Consider the following 6,933-nt stretch of genomic DNA (forward strand, 5'->3'; position numbering starts at 1 on the left):
ACTGATTGCATCAGCCAATAGGATTTTTCTACCTTAATTCCGATTGGCTGATAGAATTCTATCAGCCAATCGGAATCTAAGGGACGCCATCTTGGATAACGTCACTTAAAGGAACCTTCATCCGTCTGGTAGTCGTCGGATGAAGAGGATGCTCCGTGTCGGATGTCTGAAGATAGACCCACTTTGCGTCGGATGGATGAAGATAAAAGATGCCATCTGGATGAAGACTTCTGCCCGTCTGGAGGACCACTTCGCCCAGCTTGGATGAAGACTTCTCCCGGCTTCGCTGAGGACTTCGGCCCGGTTGGATGAAGACTTCTGCCGCTTCCTTGAGGATGGATGTCCAGGCTTCAGAACTGTAAGTTGATCTTCAGGGGGTTAGTGTTAGTTTTTTTTAAGGGTGTATTGGGTGGGTTTCATTTTTAGGTTAGGGTTTGGGCCTGCAAAAGAGCTAACTGCCCTTTTAAGGGCAATGCCCATCCAAATGCCCTTTTCAGGGCAATGAGGAGCTTAGTTTTTTTTAGATAGTATTTTATTTGGGGGGTTGTTTGTGTGGGTGGTGGGTTTTACTGTTCGGGGGTTGTTTGTATTTTTTTTTACAGTTAAAAGAGCTGATTACTTTGGGGCAATGCCCTGCAAAAGGCCCTTTTAAGGGCTATTGGTAGTTTAGTTTAGGCTAGGGTTTTTTTTATTTTGGGGGGCTTTTTTTATTTTGATAGGGCTATTAGATTAGGTGTAATTAGTTTAAATAACTGTAATTTGTTTATTATTTTCTGTAATTTAGTTTTTTTTTTTTTTGTACTTTAGCTAATTTAATTTAGGTAATTGTAGTTAATTTAGTAAATTTATTCAATTGTAGTGTAGTGTTAGATGTTATTATAATTTAGGTTAGGTTTTATTTTACAGGTACTTTTGTATTTATTTTAGCTAGGTAGTTATTAAATAGTTAATAACTATTTAATAACTATTCTACCTAGTTAAAATAAATACAAACTTGCCTGTAAAATAAAAATAAACCCTAAGCTAGCTACAATGTAACTATTAGTTATATTGTAGCTAGCTTAGGGTTTATTTTATAGGTAAGTATTTAGTTTTAAATAGGAATAATGTAGTTAATTATAGTAATTTTATTTAGATTTATTTAAATTATATTTAAGTTAGGGGGTGTTAGGGTTAGACTTAGGTCTAGGTGGTTAATACATTTAGTATAGTGGTGGCGATGTTGGGGGCGGCAGATTACGGGTTAATAAGTGTAGGTAGGTGGCAGTGACATTGGGGGCGGCAGATTAGGCATTAATAAATATAATGTAGGTGGCGGCGATGTTGGGGGCAGCAGATTAGGGGTTCATAAGTATAATGTAGGTGGCGGCGGTGTCCGGAGCGGCAGATTAGGGGTTAATAAATATAATGCAGCTGCCGGCGATGTTGGGGGCGGCAGATTAGGGGTTAACAAGTGTAAGATTAGGGGTGTTTAGACTCGGGGTTCATGTTAGGGTGTTAGGTGTAGACATAAATTTTATTTCAGACAATAACCCCAATGAAGGGGAGACCCCTTGGAGAATCAAAAAGTCCCTCCCGTGGAGTGAATACGGGAACTTCGTGCCAGATGCACTCAATGTTCACCAAGCAAGGTAATTGCCTCCTAATCCCCACTGCTCCTTCTTATCCCCACAGGGACTTACCCTCTCTTCACGGCCTTACTGCAGACACCCGATGTGTGTAGAGCCGTTCGGGAGACCTCTTTCCTGGGCTCAAAAGCGGTCCGCCGTCCCTCTGCTTGGAGTCACACCGCTCCCACAATCTAGCAGCTGCTACGCCCAGCACAGGTATCCGCCTCACACTCAAGGGTTCAGAATGACGTCAGAAGACGTGGCCGGCTTCCGAGGGGGAAACGCATCCAAGTAGTGCAGACACAACAATAATGGTGGGTACTATGGGATTAATTAGCACCTTTACTCCAACACTTGACACGCAGTGTATACAACCTCCAGAGATGCACCAAACTGCCAAAGCTCCAAGGGAAATGGCCCACAGATACAAAATCGACAAAGTCCGGAGCTGCAGTTAAAATTTCTATTTCTTTATTTAGTCATTTAAAAGCGGTTAATTGCACAGGTACATAACATGCCCTTAGTGTACATAGCTTACGCGTTTCTGCTGGGACGCCATACTCATAGTTCTCTGACCACCCTCTCACTAATGGGCTATTTAAGAGGATTAAAATCATCTGATTTGCTAAGTTTTCATGCTTACTTTTAACTGTTTCATTGCTAAATTGTTTAGCCACAAAAACCTCAGGCTTTTTAACCCTACAGCTCAATTGGGGCTAAACAAAGCAAAGCATTTAACACACATTATATATTAATTGCAGCAAAAAGCAACACAATGATTAGAACCTGAACGTCTACCATATAACATAACACTCTATTGAAATAAAGTTACAATGCAAATTGAAATCTATGCAAATTGTCACATTTTCATTTGGTTTCAATTAGATGAGTAATAGTTTTAGACTCAATCAAGCTAGTTTATTGGATTATGGTGGGTCTCATGTTTCCATACTTTCACACCCAGGATATAGTCTATTTGACCTATGGGTTTAGTGATTAAGAATCTAGTTTGTATTTAGAAGCTTTTTTCAGTGTATAGATAAAGCACAATGTGATATTTGCATATATACACTAATTTTTAACATTTTGGGAAACTGTATGTGTTAATATCCAAAGCAGTAACTGTATTACTCATCTAATTGAAACCAAAAGAAAATGTGACAATTTGCATAGATTTCAATTTGCATTGTAACTTTATTTCAATAGAGTGTTATGTTATATTGTAGACGTTCAGGTTCTAATCATTGTGTTGCTTTTTGCTGCAATTAATATATAATGTGTGTTAAATGCTTTGCTTTGTTTAGCCCCAATTGAGCTATAGGGTTAAAAAGCCTGAGGTTTTTGTGGCTAAACAATTTAGCAATGAAACAGTTAAAAGTAAGCATGAAACCTTAGCGAATCAGATGATTTTAATCCTCTTAAATAGCCCATTAGTGAGAGGGTGGTCAGAGAGCTATGAGTACGACGTTCCAGCCGAAACGCGTAAGCTTTGTACACTAAGGGCATGCTATTTACCTGTGCATTTAATCACTTTTAAATGACTAAATAAATAGAAATTTTAACTGCAGCTCCGGACTTTGTTGATTTTATAAATTTTATTTCCCCTTAGGAATCAATGGGGCTGCGCTAGTGAGTTTTATGCTGCTTTTTTGCAGGTGTTAGACTTTTTCTCAGCCGGCTCTCCCCGTTGATTCCTATGAGGAAATCGTGCACAAGCACGTACGACCAGCTCACCGCTGACTTAAGCAGCGCTGGTATTGGAGTGCGGTAATGAGCTGTAGGTAAGTGAGCGGTGAGACAAAACTGCTCGTTAGCACCACATAGCCTATAACGCAAAACTCGTAATCTAGCCGTATATTTCTAATAAAGGTTTTAACTATGTATTTACTGTAAATATTTTACATTTCAATATTCTACTATATAATATGTTCTATGTATTTATAAATATATAATAAATGTTCAGAATGGAGAGTCAGTCTCTAAATAAATAGCGTCTCTGTCAAAACTTGGAATAGTCCAAAGTGTCACCCGTCATTCATAGACTCCCTCCCATACATATACAAATTGGTACCTGGCTTCCGGATGCCACAATCCAGTCGTCTGTAATCCAGGCATGACCGCTATGATGCAGTGGGGCTCCATTATCCGAAAGGTGCATATCCAAACAATTCCGCTTGGCTCCTCTCACCTTCTCAGCGGGCGGCTGTCCCAGCAGGCTAATGGGCGCTTAGTGTGACCTCATCAAGCTGGGAGGATTCTAGTTTGGGGGAAAAGAGCAGTCCGCTGTATAGAGGAGGAGGATCAACTGGATAAAGGTAAATATGAAGAAAGAACGATCCACTCCTTCGCTGTCCTTAAAAGATGATCTTTATTTGCACAAATTAAAACGCCTGGAAAGCTTTCAAGTAGAAATAAAAGGTGGGAGCAGCACTTGGGCTTATGCGTTGCGGCTGATAGCCGTAATCATAGCCTATAGTGCCGTGCCTGAAGCTATATTTTAAAGCAAGAAAAATGAACCTATTGGCTCTTGTTAAAATGTTAATTAAACCAATATACGCCCACTTTGAATTAAATTTTGAATTTGAAAAATCCCAAAAATTTCACGCTTCGCTAAAAGCTGATCCAGATATCCCCCCCCCCCTCTTGGGCAGCACTATTTTTTCTATGGCACACCACCTGAAGATGTTCAATTTGCCATTGTGTGCTAATACAATGTGTTGAACTAAAGGGGTGGATACTTTGCCTATATTGATGGTTGACCGATGCTCTCTGATTCTGGATCTCATGTCTCTAGACGTGAGACCTACATACTGTAATTTGCATTTAAAAACAGGTTATCAGATAAATGACATAGTGGTGCATTTTAAGCATGTTTTAATTTAAAAAACTATACCATTTGAAGTTGATCCAAAACTTTTGGTGATTTGCACATATTCACAAGGTCTGCACCGACTACTGCCACATCTGTACATAGTAACATGTCTTAGCCAAGAGCTGTTGGTGTTTTGTATACTTTTCAATTGCGTGGGTGTTAAAATAGACCCTAGAGTCTTATTCCTTTTATAGGAACATCTGATGCCCCTTTCCACAACCATAGCAAGTTGGTCCTCCGCTGCCAGGAAGGAAAAATGTACTTTTACAATTTTGCATACCTGTTGGTATTTGGCACTATATTCTGTTACAAAGTGAACCCCTCTAAATGTGTCTGCATGTTGTACTGTCTCCTTCTCTGCCAAAAATGTTTCCCTAGGAATAGACTCAACCATATGTTTAGCTCTTTGTATATCATGATTAGAGCCTTTTGCTCAGTTCTTTTGATTCCTTTACAAAATCTACATCACTGGAACAATTCCTTCTGATTCTTGTAAATTGGCCTTTGGCCACTGCAAATCTTATTTGCTTAGGATGGCTGCTGTTGCCATGTAGAAGAGTGTTTCCTGCTATGGACTTGCGATACACACTTGTCATTACTCCTCTTCCATCCACCCCTCTTAGGGTTAAGTCTAGGAAATTGATCTTCATTGTATTCATCTCAAATGTGAAACACAAGCACATATCATTAGTATTCAAATATTCCACAAAGTTTGTTATATCATGAGATCCCCTGCCCAAATGAGCAGGAGATCATCAATGTACCTTCTGTACAATCTGATACTCCTCTTATATGGGTTTCTATCTCCAAAGATGTGGCCCAGCTCCCACCAGCCAAGACACAAATTGGCATAAGACGTGGCGAACTTCGCTCCCATAGCTGTACTGCATCTTTGGAGACAGAAATTCCCTTTAAATTTGAAAAAATTGTGTGTGAATAAAAAAAAGCAATAATTCTGATAATGTATGCCTGAAAGTCCTGAGAGAAATCTACAAAGTGGAGAAGGAAAAAGGCAACAGCTTGTATACCCTTTTAATGGGGTATGGATGAGTATAACACCACTGCATCACCTGTGAGCCACGCATACCCACTTCTCCACTCTAAATTCTGAATGATGTTTAGGACATGTTTGGTGTCTTTAATGTAAGAAGCCAGAGTCACTACTATTGGTTGTAATATGAAGTCCACCCATTGTGAGAGGTGTTCAAGCAAGGAACCAATCCCGCTCACAATTGGTCTCCCCTGAACATTGGTGGCAGTTTTATGCACTTTCGGGAGATGGTGAAACTAAGCGGTCTGGGGAAACTTTACATCCAGATAATCCATAGTCTGGTCAATCTAGTGCCCTTGCTCCCGACCATCATCCAGAATCTGTCTTAGCTCATGTCTGAATCTGTTTGTGGGGTCCTTATCAAGTACCATGTAATAATTAGTATTTTTTAATTGGCAAAGAGCTTCCGCCACATAATCATTCTTGTCCTTGACTACCGCACCACCCTTGTCCGCGGTGAGTATGACCACTGACTGGTCATTGCTTTGCAAAGCATTTAATGCCTTTTTCTGTGTGGTAGTCAAATTATGTTTGGATGGTCCTCTGTTTCTATTCGTTGCTGAAAAGTCTACAGGATACTACCTCTGCTATGAATTTGGACTTACTTTTTAGGGACATCCCCCTACTCACTGTACCTGATGGGGTTCTAGATTCAGCTTCTATTGCTTGTAATGACACTAGATCACACACCTCATCAAATGCATGAAGGTTATTTATAGTGGGAATGGAGTGTGAACCTGAAACCCCAAAATCTGATTCTGATTCTCCAAAATGTTTCCTCAGAGTAAGATTTCTAATAAAATGATTTACATCTAAAAGTGTTTGAAATACATTAAAATCAGATGTTGGGGGAAATCCTAAACCAAAGCCAAGGACCTCATATTGTTCAGGTATGAGTGTAGTAGAGGAGAGATTCATTACATTGTTAACTACTTGTACTTGCTTTGTGGGCAACTCCCCCTGAGCTGATATCTCCCTTGGGCATTTTGTGTTTGTTGCACCATCCCCACTTGGTTCTGGGCCTGTGAAAAAACCTGTTCCAGGTCAGAATATGATGTACTATTGCTTTGTTCAGGGATTATGTTAGATGTATTCTGGTGTGGTTGATGTTGTGCCCCCTGATTGGGAATCTCCTTCATGGAGGGACCCTCAGTGTTTTTCAATATTCCCCACTTTAGGAGGTGCACTGGCAGTAGCAGAGGATCTGCTTCCCTCATCTGAGAAATACTCTGTTTCTCTTTTAGAGAATGATAATTTTTTTGGATTTCTTTCCTCTGTGTTTGTGATTGCTCCTTCTCTGATTGCGATTAAATTGATTACATCTAAATTCCCCCCGTTTTTTTGCAATTCCAGATGTATACAGAATTTGTCTGGTAATCAGATCTATCTATTTTGTAGTG

The sequence above is a fragment of the Bombina bombina genome, chromosome 3 (assembly GCF_027579735.1).
Source record: "Bombina bombina isolate aBomBom1 chromosome 3, aBomBom1.pri, whole genome shotgun sequence".
Taxonomy (NCBI): Eukaryota; Metazoa; Chordata; class Amphibia; order Anura; family Bombinatoridae; genus Bombina; species Bombina bombina.